We start from the raw sequence: 15,050 nt of genomic DNA, 5'->3' as shown, positions 1-15,050 counted from the left end.
CAAAGAAGTTTCTCAGAAGTCGTCTTTATCGTTTTAATGGGAGGATATTTTCTTTGGCCCCATAGACTTCAATGGGATCCGTAATATCAGTTCTCAGATTCCACACAAACAGGGCTAGTCAACGGCCCCACGAAATATAGCTGTAATTCAGTGGGTTGAATTCACACATCACAACGCGGTTTCTCAGAAAGTTTCTTGCCTTATGAAGATGAGGTCATTTGTGGTCTCGGAGCGCCACAGTGTGTCTTATTGCAGATACTGCGAAAACTCGGTTATCAAGCTTCTCAAAGAAAACAACCATGGAACCCTGTGGGCAGAACTCACCCACAGCAAGGACGTTTCTGAGAAGGTTTCTCTGCAGGTTTGTCCGAGGATACTTCCTTATTCACCATGGGATTCAACGATATCCAAGACATCACTTTTGAGATTCCACGAAATGAGTGCTAGGAACCTCCCCCATGAAAGGGGGGTATAACACTGTGAAATGAATTCACACATCACAAAGCAGTTTCTCAGAAAGCTTCATTCTGGTTTTTCTCGGAGGATATTTCCTTTGTCCTTCTACTGTCAAAACCATCGGAAATATCACTTCTCAGAATCCACGGAAGCAGTCCTAGGAAACGGCTCCAAGAAATAGTGGTGTAACTCTCAGAGATGAAGTCACACATCAGAAAGCAAATTCTCAGAAAGCTTCTTTCACTTTCAGATCTGAGGATTTACTTTTCTCACCGTCGGCTGCATAGCGCTAAGAAGTTTCCCATTGCAGGTTTGAAGAAAACTGTGTAAGCAAACGGATCACTGAGGAGAAACGTAATTCTGTGAGTTGCATTCACACATCGCAAGGCAGTTTCTAAGAAAGCTTCTTTCCACTTTCTCTCTGAGGCTGTTTAATTTTTCACCATAGCCCTCAATGAGCTCCCAAATATCACTTTGCTTAATCCAGGAGAACACTGTTAGAAAACTGTTCCAAGAAGGGAAGGGTGAAACTCTGGGTGATGAAGTCACACATCCGAAAGCAATCTCTCAGAAAGCTTCTCTCTAATTATTATGTGAGGATATTTCCTTTTTCACCATGGGCCCCTAAGGGCTCCCAAATATCACTTTGCAGTTTCCACGAAAAGAGTGTTAGCAAATTGCTTCCTGAGGCCTAAGTTATAAGTCTGTGAGATGAACTCACAGATCAGAAAGAAGTTTCTCAGAAAGTTTCTTTCACGTTTTGAACTGATGAAATTTCCTTTATCATCGTAGACCTCAATGGGATCCAAAAAAGCCCTTCTCAGGTTCCTCAAAGACAGTGTTAATGGACTGCTCCACGCGAAACATAAGTGTAACTCTGTGAGATGAATTCACACATCAGAAAGGAGTTTCTACGAAAGCTTCTTTCTACTTCTCTTCGGAGGATGTTTCCTTTGTAACAGTAAGCTTCATTCTGCTGTGAAGTACCTAATGGTAGATTTCCACAAAACTGTGTGAACAAACTGATCACTGAAGAGGAACGTGTAACTCTGTGAGTTGCATTCACACATGGCAATGCAGTTTCTCAGAGAGCTTCTCTCTAGTTATTATGTGAGGATATTTCCTTTTTCACCGTAGCCCTCAATGAGCTCCAAAATATCACTTTGCTTAATCCACGAGAACGCTGTTAGCAAACTGTTCCAAGAAGGGAAGGGTGGAACTCTGGGTGATGAAGTCACACATCAGAAAGCAATCTCTCAGAAAGCTTCTCTCTAGTTATTTTGTGAGGATATTTCCTTTTTCACCATGGGCCCCTAGGGGCTCCCAAATATCACTTTGCAGTTTCCACGAAAAGAGTGTTAGCAAATTGCTTCCTGAGGCCTAAGTTATAAGTCTGTGAGATGAACTCACGGATCAGAAAGAAGTTTCTCAGAAAGCTTCTTTCACGTTTTGAACTGATGAAATTTCCTTTATCAACGTAGGCCTCAATGCGATCCAAAGAAGCCCTTCTCAGGTTCCTCAAAGACAGTGTTAATGGACTGCTCCACGAAACATAAGTGTAACTCTGTGAGATGAATTCACACATCACCTAGAAGTTTCTAAGAAAGCTTCTTTCTACATTTCTTCTGAGGATGTTTGCTTTGTCACAGTAAGCTTCATTGCGCTATGAAGTATCTAATGGCAGATTTCCAGAAAACTGTGTGAACAAACTGATCACTGAAGAGAAACGTGTAACTCTGTGAGTTGCATTCACACATGGCAATGCAGTTTCTCAGAGAGGCTCTCTCCAATTATTATGAGAGGATATATCCTTTTTCACCATAATCCTCAATGAGCTCCCACATATCACTTTGCTTAATCCACGAGAACACTGTTAGCAAACTGTTCCAAGAAGGGAAGGCTGGAACTCTGGGTGATGAAGTCACACATCAGAAAGCAATCTCTCAGAAAGCTTCTCTCTAGTTATTTTGTGAGTATACTTACTTTCTCACCATATCCCTCAATGAGCTCCCAAATATCACTTTTCTTTATCCATGAGAACACTATTAGCAAAGTGTTCCCAGAAGGGAAGGGTGGAAGTCTGGGTGATGAAGTCACACATCAGAAAGCAGTCTCTCAGAAAGCTTCTCTCTAGTTATTATGTGAGGATATTTCCTTTTTCACCACGGGCCCCTATGGGCTCCCAAATATCACTTTGCAGTTTCCACGAAAAGAGTGTTAGCAAATTGCTTCCTGAGGCCTAACTTATATGTCTGTGAGATGAACTCACAGATCAGAAAGAAGTTTCTCAGAAAGCTTCTTTCACGTTTTGAACTGATGAAATTTCCTTTATCAGCGTAGGCCTCAATGCGATCCAAAGAAGCCCTTCTCAGGTTTCTCAAAGACAGTGTTAATGGACTGCTCCACGAAACATAAGTGTAACTCTGTGAGATGAATTCACACATCACCAAGAAGTTTCTGAGAAAGCTTCTTTCTACATTTCTTCTGAGGATGTTTGCTTTGTCACAGTAAGCTTCATTGCGCTATGAAGTATCTAATGGCAGATTTCCAGAACACTGTGCGAACAAACTGATCACTGAAGAGAAACGTGTAACTCTGTGAGTTGCATTCACACATGGCAATGCAGTTTCTCAGAGAGCCTCTCTGCAGTTATTATGTGAGGATAATTCCTTTTTCAGCATAGCCCTCAATGAGCTCCCAAATATCACTTTGCTTAATCCACAAGAACACTGTTAGCAAACTGTTCCAAGAAGGGAAGGGTGCAACTCTGGGTGATGAAGTCACACATCAGAAAGCAATCTCTCAGAAAGCTTCTCTCTAGTTATTATGTGAGGAAATTTCCTTTTTCACCACGGGCCCCTATGGGCTCCCAAATATCACTTTGCAGTTTCCACGAAAAGAGTGTTAGCAATTGCTTCCAGAGGCCTAATTTATATGTCTGTGAGATGAACTCACAGATCAGAAAGAAGTTTCTCAGAAAGCTTCTTTCACGTTTTGAACTGATGAAATTTCCTTTATCAGCGTAGGCCTCAATGAGATCCAAGGAAGCCCTTCTCAGGTTCCTCAAAGACAGTGTTAATGGACTGCTCCACGAAACATAAGTGTAACTCTGTGAGATGAATTCACACATCACCAAGAAGTTTCTAAGAAAGCTTCTTTCTACTTTTCTTCTGAGGATGTTTGCTTTGTCACAGTAAGCTTCATTGCGCTATGAAGTATCTAATGGCAGATATCCAGAACACATTGTGAACAAACTGATGACTGAAGAGAAACGTGTAACTCTGTGAGTTGCATTCACACATGGCAATGCAGTTTCTCAGAGAGCTTCGCTCTAGTTATTATGTGAGGATATTTCCTTTTTCACCATAGCCCTCAAAGAGCTCCCAAATATCACTTTGCTTAATCCACGAGAACACTGTTAGCAAACGGTTGCAAGAAGGGAAGGGTGCAACTCTGGGTGATGAAGTCACACATCAGAAAGCAATCTCTCAGAAAGCTTCTCTCTAGTTATTATGTGAGGATATTTCCTTTTTCACCATGGGCCCCTAAGGGCTCCGAAATATTACTTTGCAGTTTCCACGAAAAGAGTGTTAGCAAATTGCTTCCTGAGGCCTAAGTTATAAGTCTGTGAGATGAACTCACAGATCAGAAAGAAGTTTCTCAGAAAGCTTCTTTCACATTTTGAACTGATGAAATATCCTTTATCATGCGTAGGCCTCAATGCGATCCAAAGAAGCCCTTCTCAGGGTCCTCAAAGACAGTGTTAATGGACCGCTCCACGAAACATAAGTGTTACTCTGTGAGATGATTTCACACATTACCAAGAAGTTTCTAAGAAAGCTTCTTTCTACTTTTCTTCTGAGGATGTTTGCTTTGTCACAGTAAGCTTCATTGCGCTATGAAGTATCTAATGGCAGATTTCCATAAAACTGTGTGAACAAACTGATCACTGAAAAGAAACGTGTAACTCTGTGAGTTGCATTCACACATGGCAATGCAGTTTCTCAGAGAGCTTCTCTCCTGTTATTATGTGAGGATATTTCCTTTTTCACCATAGCCCTCAATGAGCTCCCATATATCACTTTGCTTAATCCACGAGGACACTGTTAGCAAACTGTTGCAAGAAGGAGAGGTGTGACTCTGGGTGATGAAGTCACACATCAGAAAGCAATCTCTCAGAAAGCTTCTCTCTAGTTGTTATGTGAGGATATTTCCTTTTTCAGCATGGGCCCCTATGGGCTACCAAATATCACTTTGCAGTTTCCACGAAAAGAGTGTTAGCAAATTGCTTCCTCAGGCCTAAGTTATAAGTCTGTGAAATGAACTCACAGATCAGAAAGAAGTTTCTCAGAAAGCTTCTTTCACGTTTCGAACTGATGAAATATCCTTTATCAGCGTAGGCCTCAATGCGATCCAAGGAAGCCCCTCTCAGGTTCCTCAAAGACAGTGTTAATGGACTGCTCCACGAAACATAAGTGTAACTCTGTGAGATGAATTCACACATTATCAATAATATTCTAAGAAAGATTCTTTCTACTTTTCTTCTGAGGATGTTTGCTTTGTCACAGTAAGCTTCATTGCGCAATGAAGTATCTAATGGCAGATTTCCAGAAAACTGTGTGAACAAACTGATCACTGAAGAGAAACGTGTAACTCTGTGAGTTGCATTCACACATGGCAATGCAGTTTCTCAGAGAGCTTCTCTCTATTTATTATGTGAGGATATTTCCTTTTTCACCATAGCCCTCAATGAGCTCCCAAATATCACTTTGCTTAATGCACGAGAACACTGTTAGTAAACTGTTCCAAGAAGGGAAGGGTGGAACTCTGGGTGAACAAGTCACACATCAGAAAGCAATCTCTCAGAAAGCTTCTCTCTAGTTATTTTGTGAGGATATTTCCTTTCTCACCATATCCCTCAATGAGCTCCCAAATATCACTTTGCTGAATCCACGAGAACACTGTTAGCAAAGTGTTCCCAGAAGGGAAGGGTGGAAGTCTGGGTGATGAAGTCACCCATCAGAAAGCCATCTCTCAGAAAGCTTCTCTCTAGTTATTATGTGAGGATATTTCCTTTTTCACCATGGGCCCCAATGGGCTTCCATATGTCTCTATTCAGATTCCACGAAAGGAGTGTTAGGAAACTGCTTCCTGAGGACTAAGTTGTAACTCTGTGAGATGAAGTCACATATCACAAAGAAGTTTCTCAGAAGTCTTCTTTATCGTTTTAATGGGAGGATATTTTCTTTGGCCCCATAGACTTCATTGGGATCCGTAATATCAGTTCTCAGATTCCACACAAACAGGGCTAGTCAACGGCCCCACGAAATATAGCTGTAATTCAGTGGGTTGAATTCACACATCACAACGCGGTTTCTCAGAAAGTTTCTTGCCTTATGAAGATGAGGTCATTTGTGGTCTCGGAGCGCCACAGTGTGTCTTATTGCAGATACTGCGAAAACTCGGTTATCAAGCTTCTCAATGAAAACAACCATGGAACCCTGTGGGCAGAACTCACCCACAGCAAGGACGTTTCTGAGAAGGTTTCTCTGCAGGTTTGTCCGAGGATACTTCCTTATTCACCATGGGATTCAACGATATCCAAGACATCACTTTAGAGATTCCACGAAATGAGTGCTAGGAACCTCCCCCATGAAAGGGGGGTATAACACTGTGAAATGAATTCACACATCACAAAGCAGTTTCTCAGAAAGCTTCATTCTGGTTTTTCTCAGAGGATATTTCCTTTGTCCTTCTACTGTCAAAACCATCGGAAATATCACTTCTCAGAATCCACGGAAGCAGTCCTAGGAAACGGCTCCAAGAAATAGTGGTGTAACTCTCAGAGATGAAGTCACACATCAGAAAGCAAATTCTCAGAAAGCTTCTTTCACTTTCAGATCTGAGGATTTACTTTTGTCACCGTTGGCTGCATAGCGCTAAGAAGTTTCCCATTGCGGGTTTGAAGAAAACTGTGTAAGCAAACGGATCACTGAGGAGAAACGTAATTCTGTGAGTTGCATTCACACATCGCAAGGCAGTTTCTAAGAAAGCTTCTTTCCACTTTCTCTCTGAGGCTGTTTAATTTTTCACCATAGCCCTCAATGAGCTCCCAAATATCACTTTGCTTAATCCAGGAGAACACTGTTAGCAAACTGTTCCAAGAAGGGAAGGGTGAAACTCTGGGTGATGAAGTCACACATCCGAAAGCAATCTCTCAGAAAGCTTCTCTCTAATTATTATGTGAGGATATTTCCTTTTTCACCATGGGCCCCTAAGGGCTCCCAAATATCACTTTGCAGTTTCCACGAAAAGAGTGTTAGCAAATTGTTTCCTGAGGCCTAAGTTATAAGTCTGTGAGATGAACTCACAGATCAGAAAGAAGTTTCTCAGAACGTTTCTTTCACGTTTTGAACTGATGAAATTTCCTTTATCATCGTAGACCTCAATGGGATCCGAAAAAGCCCTTCTCAGGTTCCTCAAAGACAGTGTTAATGGACTGCTCCACGAAACATAAGTGTAACTCTGTGAGATGAATTCACACATCAGAAAGGAGTTTCTACGAAAGCTTCTTTCTACTTCTCTTCTGAGGATGTTTCCTTTGTAACAGTAAGCTTCATTCTGCTGTGAAGTACCTAACGGTAGATTTCCACAAAACTGTGTGAACAAACTGATCACTGAAGAGGAACGTGTAACTCTGTGAGTTGCATTCACACATGGCAATGCAGTTTCTCAGAGAGCTTCTCTCTAGTTATTATGTGAGGATATTTCCTTTTTCACCAAAGCCCTCAATGAGCTCCAAAATATCACTTTGCTTAATCCACGAGAACGCTGTTAGCAAACTGTTCCAAGAAGGGAAGGGTGGAACTCTGGGTGATGAAGTCACACATCAGAAAGCAATCTCTCAGAAAGCTTCTCTCTAGTTATTATGTGAGGATATTTCCTTTTTCACCATGGGCCCCTAGGGGCTCCCAAATATCACTTTGCAGTTTCCACGAAAAGAGTGTTAGCAAATTGCTTCCTGAGGCCTAAGTTATAAGTCTGTGAGATGAACTCACGGATCAGAAAGAAGTTTCTCAGAAAGCTTCTTTCACGTTTGGAACTGATGAAATTTCCTTTATCAGCGTAGGCCTCAATGCGATCCAAAGAAGCCCTTCTCAGGTTCCTCAAAGACAGTGTTAATGGACTGCTCCACGAAACATAAGTGTAACTCTGTGAGATGAATTCACACATCACCTAGAAGTTTCTAAGAAAGCTTCTTTCTACATTTCTTCTGAGGATGTTTGCTTTGTCACAGTAAGCTTCATTGCGCTATGAAGTATCTAATGGCAGATTTCCAGAAAACTGTGTGAACAAACTGATCACTGAAGAGAAACGTGTAACTCTGTGAGTGGCATTCACCCATGGCAATGCAGTTTCTCAGAGAGGCTCTCTCCAATTATTATGAGAGGATATTTCCTTTTTCACCATAATCCTCAATGAGCTCCCAAATATCACTTTGCTTAATCCACGAGAACACTGTTAGCAAACTGTTCCAAGAAGGGAAGGCTGGAACTCTGGGTGATGAAGTCACACATCAGAAAGCAATCTCTCAGAAAGCTTCTCTCTAGTTATTATGTGAGGATATTTCCTTTTTCACCACTGGCCCCTATGGGCTCCCAAATATCACTTTGCAGTTTCCACGAAAAGAGTGTTAGCAAATTGCTTCCTGAGGCCTAACTTATATGTCTGTGAGATGAACTCGCAGATCAGAAAGAAGTTTCTCAGAAAGCTTCTTTCACGTTTTGAACTGATGAAATTTCCTTTATCAGCGTAGGCCTCAATGCGATCCAAAGAAGCCCTTCTCAGGTCTCTCAAAGACAGTGTTAATGGACTGCTCCACGAAACATAAGTGTAACTCTGTGAGATGAATTCACACATCACCAAGAAGTTTCTAAGAAAGCTTCTTTCTACATTTCTTCTGAGGTTGTTTGCTTTGTCACAGTAAGCTTCATTGCGCTATGAAGTATCTAATGGCAGATTTCCAGAACACTGTGCGAACAAACTGATCACTGAAGAGAAACGTGTAACTCTGTGAGTTGCATTCACACATGGCAATGCAGTTTCTCAGAGAGCCTCTCTGCAGTTATTATGTGAGGATAATTCCTTTTTCAGCATAGCCCTCAATGAGCTCCCAAATATCACTTTGCTTAATCCACAAGAACACTGTTAGCAAACTGTTCCAAGAAGGGAAGCGTGCAACTCTGGGTGATGAAGTCACACATCAGAAAGCAATCTCTCAGAAAGCTTCTCTCTAGTTATTATGTGAGGAAATTTCCTTTTTCACCACGGGCCCCTATGGGCTCCCAAATATCACTTTGCAGTTTCCACGAAAAGAGTGTTAGCAAATTGCTTCCAGAGTCCTAATTTATATGTCTGTGAGATGAACTCACAGATCAGAAAGAAGTTTCTCAGAAAGCTTCTTTCACGTTTTGAACTGATGAAATTTCCTTTATCAGCGTAGGCCTCAAAGCGATCCAAAGAAGCCCTTCTCAGGTTCCTCAAAGACAGTGTTAATGGACTGCTCCATGAAACATAAGTGTAACTCTGTGAGATGAATTCACACATTACCAAGAAGTTTCTAATAAAGCTTCTTTCTACTTTTCTTCTGAGGATGTTTGCTTTGTCACAGTAAGCTTCATTGCGCTATGAAGTATCTAAAGGCAGATTGCCAGAAAACTGTGTGAACAAAGTGATCACTGAAGAGAAACGTGGAACTCTGTGAGATGCATTGACACATGGCAATGCAGTTTCTCAGAGAGCTTCTCTCTAGTTATTATGTGAGGATATTTCCTTTTTCACCATATCCCTGAATGAGCTCCCAGATATCACTTTCCTTAATCCACGAGAACACTGTTAGCAAACTGTTCCAAGAAGGGAAGGGTGCAACTCTGGGTGATGAAGTCACACATCAGAAAGCACACTCTCAAAAAGCTTCTCTCTAGTTACTATGTGAGGATATTTCCTTTTTCACCATGGGCCCCTATGGACTACCAAATATCACTTTTCAGATTCCACGAAAAGAGTGTTAGCAAATTGCTTCCTCAGGCCTCAGTTATAAGTCTGTGAAATGAACTCACAGATCAGAAAGAAGTTTCTCAGAAAGCTTCTTTCACGTTTCGGACTGATGAAATTTCCTTTATCAGCGTAGGCCTCAATGCGATCCAAGGAAGCCCTTCTCAGGTTCCTCAAAGACAGTGTTAATGGACTGCTCCACGAAACATAAGTGTAACTCTGTGAGATGAATTCACACATCACCAAGAAGTTTCTAAGAAAGCTTCTTTCTACATTTCTTCTGAGGTTGTTTGCTTTGTCACAGTAAGCTTCATTGCGCTATGAAGTATCTAATGGCAGATTTCCAGAACAGTTTGTGAACAAACTGATCACTGAAGAGAAACGTGTAACTCTGTGAGTTGCATTCACACATGGCAATGCAGTTTCTCAGAGAGCCTCTCTGCAGTTATTATGTGAGGATAATTCCTTTTTCAGCATAGCCCTCAATGAGCTCCCAAATATCACTTTGCTTAATCCACAAGAACACTGTTAGCAAACTGTTCCAAGAAGGGAAGCGTGCAACTCTGGGTGATGAAGTCACACATCAGAAAGCAATCTCTCAGAAAGCTTCTCTCTAGTTGTTACGTGAGGATATTTCCTTTTTCACCATGGGCCCCTATGGGGTCCGAAATATTACTTTGCAGTTTCCACGAAAAGAGTGTTAGCAATTTGCTTCCTGAGGCCTAAGTTAAAACTCTGTGAGATGAACTCACAGATCAGAAAGAAGTTTCTCAGAAAGCTTCTTTCACATTTTGAACTGATGTAATTTCCCTTATCTGCGTAGGCCTCAATGCGATCCAAAGAAGCCCTTCTCAGGGTCCTCAAAGACAGTGTTAATGGACTGCTCCACGAAACATAAGTGTAACTCTGTGAGATGAATTCACACATCACCAAGAAGTTTCTATGAAAGCTTCTTTCTACTTTTCTTCTGAGGATGTTTGCTTTGTCACAGTAAGCTTCATTGCACTATGAAGTATCTAATGGCAGATTTCAAGAAAACTGTGTGAACAAACTGATCACTGAAGAGAAACGTGTAACTCTGTGAGTTGCATTCACACATGGCAATGCAGTTTCTCAGAGAGCTTCTCTCTTGTTATTATGTGAGGATATTTCCTTTTTCACCATAGCCCTCAAAGAGCTCCCAAATATCACTTTGCTTATTGCACGAGAACACTGTTAGCAAACTGTTCCAAGAAGGGAAGGGTTCAACTCTGGGTGATGAAGTCACACATCAGAAAGCAATCTCTCAGAAAGCTTCTCCCTAGTTATTATGTGAGGATATTTCCTTTTTCACCATGGGCCCCTAAGGGCTCCCAAATATCACTTTGCAGTTTCCACGAAAAGAGTGTTAGCAAATTGCTTCCTGAGGCCTAAGTTCTAAGTCTGTGAGATGAACTCACAGATCATAAAGAAGTTTCTCAGAAAGCTTCTTTCACGTTTGGAACTGATGAAATTTCCTTTATCAGCGTAGGCCTCAAAGCGATCCAAAGAAGCCCTTCTCAGGTTCCTCAAGGACAGTGTTAATGGACTGCTCCACGAAACATAAGTGTAACTCTGTGAGATGAATTCACACATTACCAAGAAGTTTCTAAGAAAGCTTCTTTCTACTTTTCTTCTGAGGATGTTTGCTCTGTCACATTAAGCTTCATTGCGCTACGAAGTATCTAAAGGCAGATTGCCAGAAAACTGTGTGAACAAAGTGATCACGGAAGAGAAACGTGGAACTCTGTGAGTTGCATTGACACATGGCAATGCAGTTTCTCACAGAGCTTCTCTCTAGTTATTATGTGAGGATATTTCCTTTTTCACCCTAGCCCTGAATGAGCTCCCAGATATCACTTTCCTTAATCCACGAGAACACTGTTAGCAAACTGTTCCAAGAAGGGAAGGGTGCAACTCTGGGTGATGAAGTCACACATCAGAAAGCAAACTCTCAAAAAGCTTCTCTCTAGTTACTATGTGAGGATATTTCCTTTTTCACCAGGGGCCCCTATGGACTACCAAATATCACTTTTCAGTTTCCACGAAAAGAGTGTTAGCAAATTGCTTCCTCAGGCCTAAGTTATAAGTCTGTGAAATGAACTCACAGATCAGAAAGAAGTTTCTCAGAAAGCTTCTTTCACGTTTCGGACTGATGAAATTTCCTTTATCAGCGTAGGCCTCAATGCGATCCAAGGAAGCCCTTCTCAGGTTCCTCAAAGACAGTGTTAATGGACTGCTCCACGAAACATAAGTGTAACTCTGTGAGATGAATTCACACATTATCAATAATATTCTAAGAAAGCTTCTTTCTACTTTTCTACTGAGGATGTTTGCTTTGTCACAGTAAGCTTCATTGCGCAATGAAGTATCTAATGGCAGATTTCCAGAAAACTGTGTGAACAAACTGATCACTGAAGAGAAACGTGTAACTCTGTGAGTTGCATTCACACATGGCAATGCAGTTTCTCAGAGAGCCTCTCTCTAGTTATTATGTGAGGATAATTCCTTTTTCAGCATAGCCACAATGAGCTCCCAAATATCACTTTGCTTAATCCACGAGATCACTGTTAGCAAACTGTTCCAAGAAGGGAACGGTGCAACTCTGGATGATGAAGTCACACATCAGAAAGCAATCTCTCAGAAAGCTTCTCTCTAGTTGTTATGTGAGCATATTTCGTTTTCACCATGGGCCCCTAAGGGCTCCCAATATCACTTTGCAGTTTCCACGAAAAGAGTGTTAGCAAATTGCTTCCTCAGGCCTAAGTTATAAGTCTGTGAGATGAACTCACAGATCAGAAAAAAGTTTCTCAGAAAGAGTCTTTCACGTTTTGAACTGATGAAATTTCCTTTATCAGCGTAGGCCTCAATACGATCCAAAGAAGCCCTTCTCAGGATCCTCAAAGACAGTGTTAATGGACTGCTCCACGAAACATAAGTGTAACTCTGTGAGATGAATTCACACATTACCAAGAAGTTCCTAAGAAAGCTTGTTTCTACTTTTCCTCTGAGGATGTTTGCTTTGTCACAGTAAGCTTCATTGCGCTATGAAGTATCTAATGGCAGATTTCCAGAACACTGTGTGAACAAACTGATCACTGAATAGAAACGTGTAACTCTGTGAGTTGCATTCACACACATGGCATTGCAGTTTCTCAGAGAGCGCCTCTCCAGTTATTATGTGAGGATATTTCCTTTTTCACCATAGCCCTAAAAGAGCTCCCACATATCACTTTGCAGAATCCACGACAAGAGTCTTATCCATTTGTTCCAAGAAGGGAAGGGTGGAAGTCTGTTTGATGAAGTCACACATCAGAAAGCAATCTCTCAGAAAGCTTCTCTCTAGTTATTATGTGAGGATATATCCTTTTTCACCATGGGCCCCTATGGGTTCCCAAATATCACTTTGCAGTTTCCACGAAAAGAGTGGTAGCAAATTGCTTCCTCAGGCCTAAGTTATAAGTGTGTGTGATGAAATCAGATATCAGAAAGAAGTTTCTCAGAAAGCTTCTTTCACGTTTTGAAGTGATGAAATTTCCTTCATCAGCGTAGGCCTCAATGTGATCCAAAGAAGCCCTTCTCAGGTTCCTCAAAGACAGTGTTAATGGACTGCTCCACGAAACATAAGTGTAACTCTGTGAGATGAATTCACACATCACCAAGACGTTCCTAAGAAAGCTTCTTTCTACTTTTCTTCTGAGGATGTTTGCTTTGTCACAGTAAGCTTCATTGCGCTACGAAGTATCTAATGGCAGATTTCCAGAACACTGTGTGAACAAACTGGTCACTGAATAGAAACGTGTAACTCTGAGTTGCATTCACACATGGCAATGCAGTTTCTAAGAGAGCTTCTCTCTAGTTATTATGGAGGATATTTCCTTTTCTCACCATAGCCCTCAATGAGCTCCCAATTAATCACTTTGCTTAATCCACGAGAACACTGTTAGCAAACTGTTTCCAAGAATGGAAGGGTGGAACTCTGGGTGATGAAGTCACACATCTGAAAGAAATCTCTCAGAAAGCTTCTCTCTAGTTGTTATGTGAGGATATTTCCTTTTTCACCATAGCCCCTATGGGCTTCTAAATATCACCTTGCAGTTTCCATGAAATGAGTGTTAGCAATCTGTTCCAAGAGGGGAAGGGTGGAACTCTGTGTGATGGAGTCACACATCAGAAAGCAATCTCTCAGAAAGCTTCTCTCTAGTTATTAGGTGAGGATATTTCCTTTTTCACCATGGGACCCCATGGGCTCCCAAATATCACTTTGCAGTTTCCACGAAAAGAGTGTTAGCAAATAGCTTCCTGAGGCCTAAGTTATAAGTCTGTGAGATGAACTCACAGATCAGAAAGAAGTTTCTCAGAAAGCCTCTTTCACGTTTTGAACTGATGAAATTTCCTTTGTCAGCGTAGGCCTCAATGCGATCCAAAGAAGCCCTTCTCAGGCTCCTCAAAGACAGTGTTAATGGACTGCTCCACGAAACATAAGTGTAACTCTCTGAGATGAATTCACACATCACCAAGAAGTTTCTAAGAAAGCTTCTGTCTAATTTTCTTCTGAGGATGTTTGCTTTGTCACAGTAAGCTTCATTGCGCTATGAAGTATCTAATGGCAGATTTCCAGACAACTGTGTGAAGAAAATGATCACTGAAGAGAAACGTGTAACTCGGTGAGAATGCATTCACACATGAAATGCAGTTTCCCAGAGACCTTCTCTCTAGTTATTATGTGATTATATTTCCTTTTTCAGCATAGCCCACAGTGAACTCCCAAATATCACTTTGCTTTATCCACGAGAAAACTGTTAGCAAACTGTCCAAGAAGGGAAGTGTGGAACTCTGTGTGATGAGGTCACACATCAGAAAGCAATCTCTCAGAAAGCTTCTCTTCCTCTAGTTATTATGTGAGGATATTTCCTTTTTCACCATGGGCCCCTATTTGCTCCCAATATCACTTTGCAGTTTCCCACGAAAAGAGTGTTAGCAAATTGCTTCAGAGGCCTAAGTTATAGTCTCTGAGATGAACTCCAGATCAGAAAGAAGTTTCTCAGAAAGCTTCTTTCACGTTTTGGAACTGATGAAATTTCCTTATCAGCGTAGGCCTCGATGCGATCCAAAGAAGCCCTTCTCAGGTGCCTCAAAGACAGTGTTAATGAACTGCTCCACGAAACATAAGTGTAACTCCTGTGAGATGAATTCACACATCACCAAAGAAGTTTCTAGAAAGCTTCTTTCTACTTTTCTTCTGAGGATGTTTGCTTTGTCCAGTAAGCTTCATTGCGCTATGAAGTATCTAATGGCAGATTTCCAGAACACTTTGTGAAAAAACCTGATCACTGAATAGAAACGTGGTAACTCTGAGAGTCGCATTCACACATGGCAATGCAGTTTCTCAGAGAGCTTCTCTCTAGTTATTATGTGAGGATATTTCCTTTTTCACCATAGCCCTCATGAGTCCCAAATATCACTTTGCTTAATCCAGAGAACACTGTTAGCAAACTGTTCCAAGAAGGGTGGAACTCTGT

The sequence above is a fragment of the Rhinopithecus roxellana genome, chromosome 6 (genome assembly GCF_007565055.1).
Source record: "Rhinopithecus roxellana isolate Shanxi Qingling chromosome 6, ASM756505v1, whole genome shotgun sequence".
Taxonomy (NCBI): domain Eukaryota; kingdom Metazoa; phylum Chordata; class Mammalia; order Primates; family Cercopithecidae; genus Rhinopithecus; species Rhinopithecus roxellana.
The sequence above is the reverse complement of the archived record's forward strand: the minus strand, read 5'-3'. Positions refer to the sequence as shown.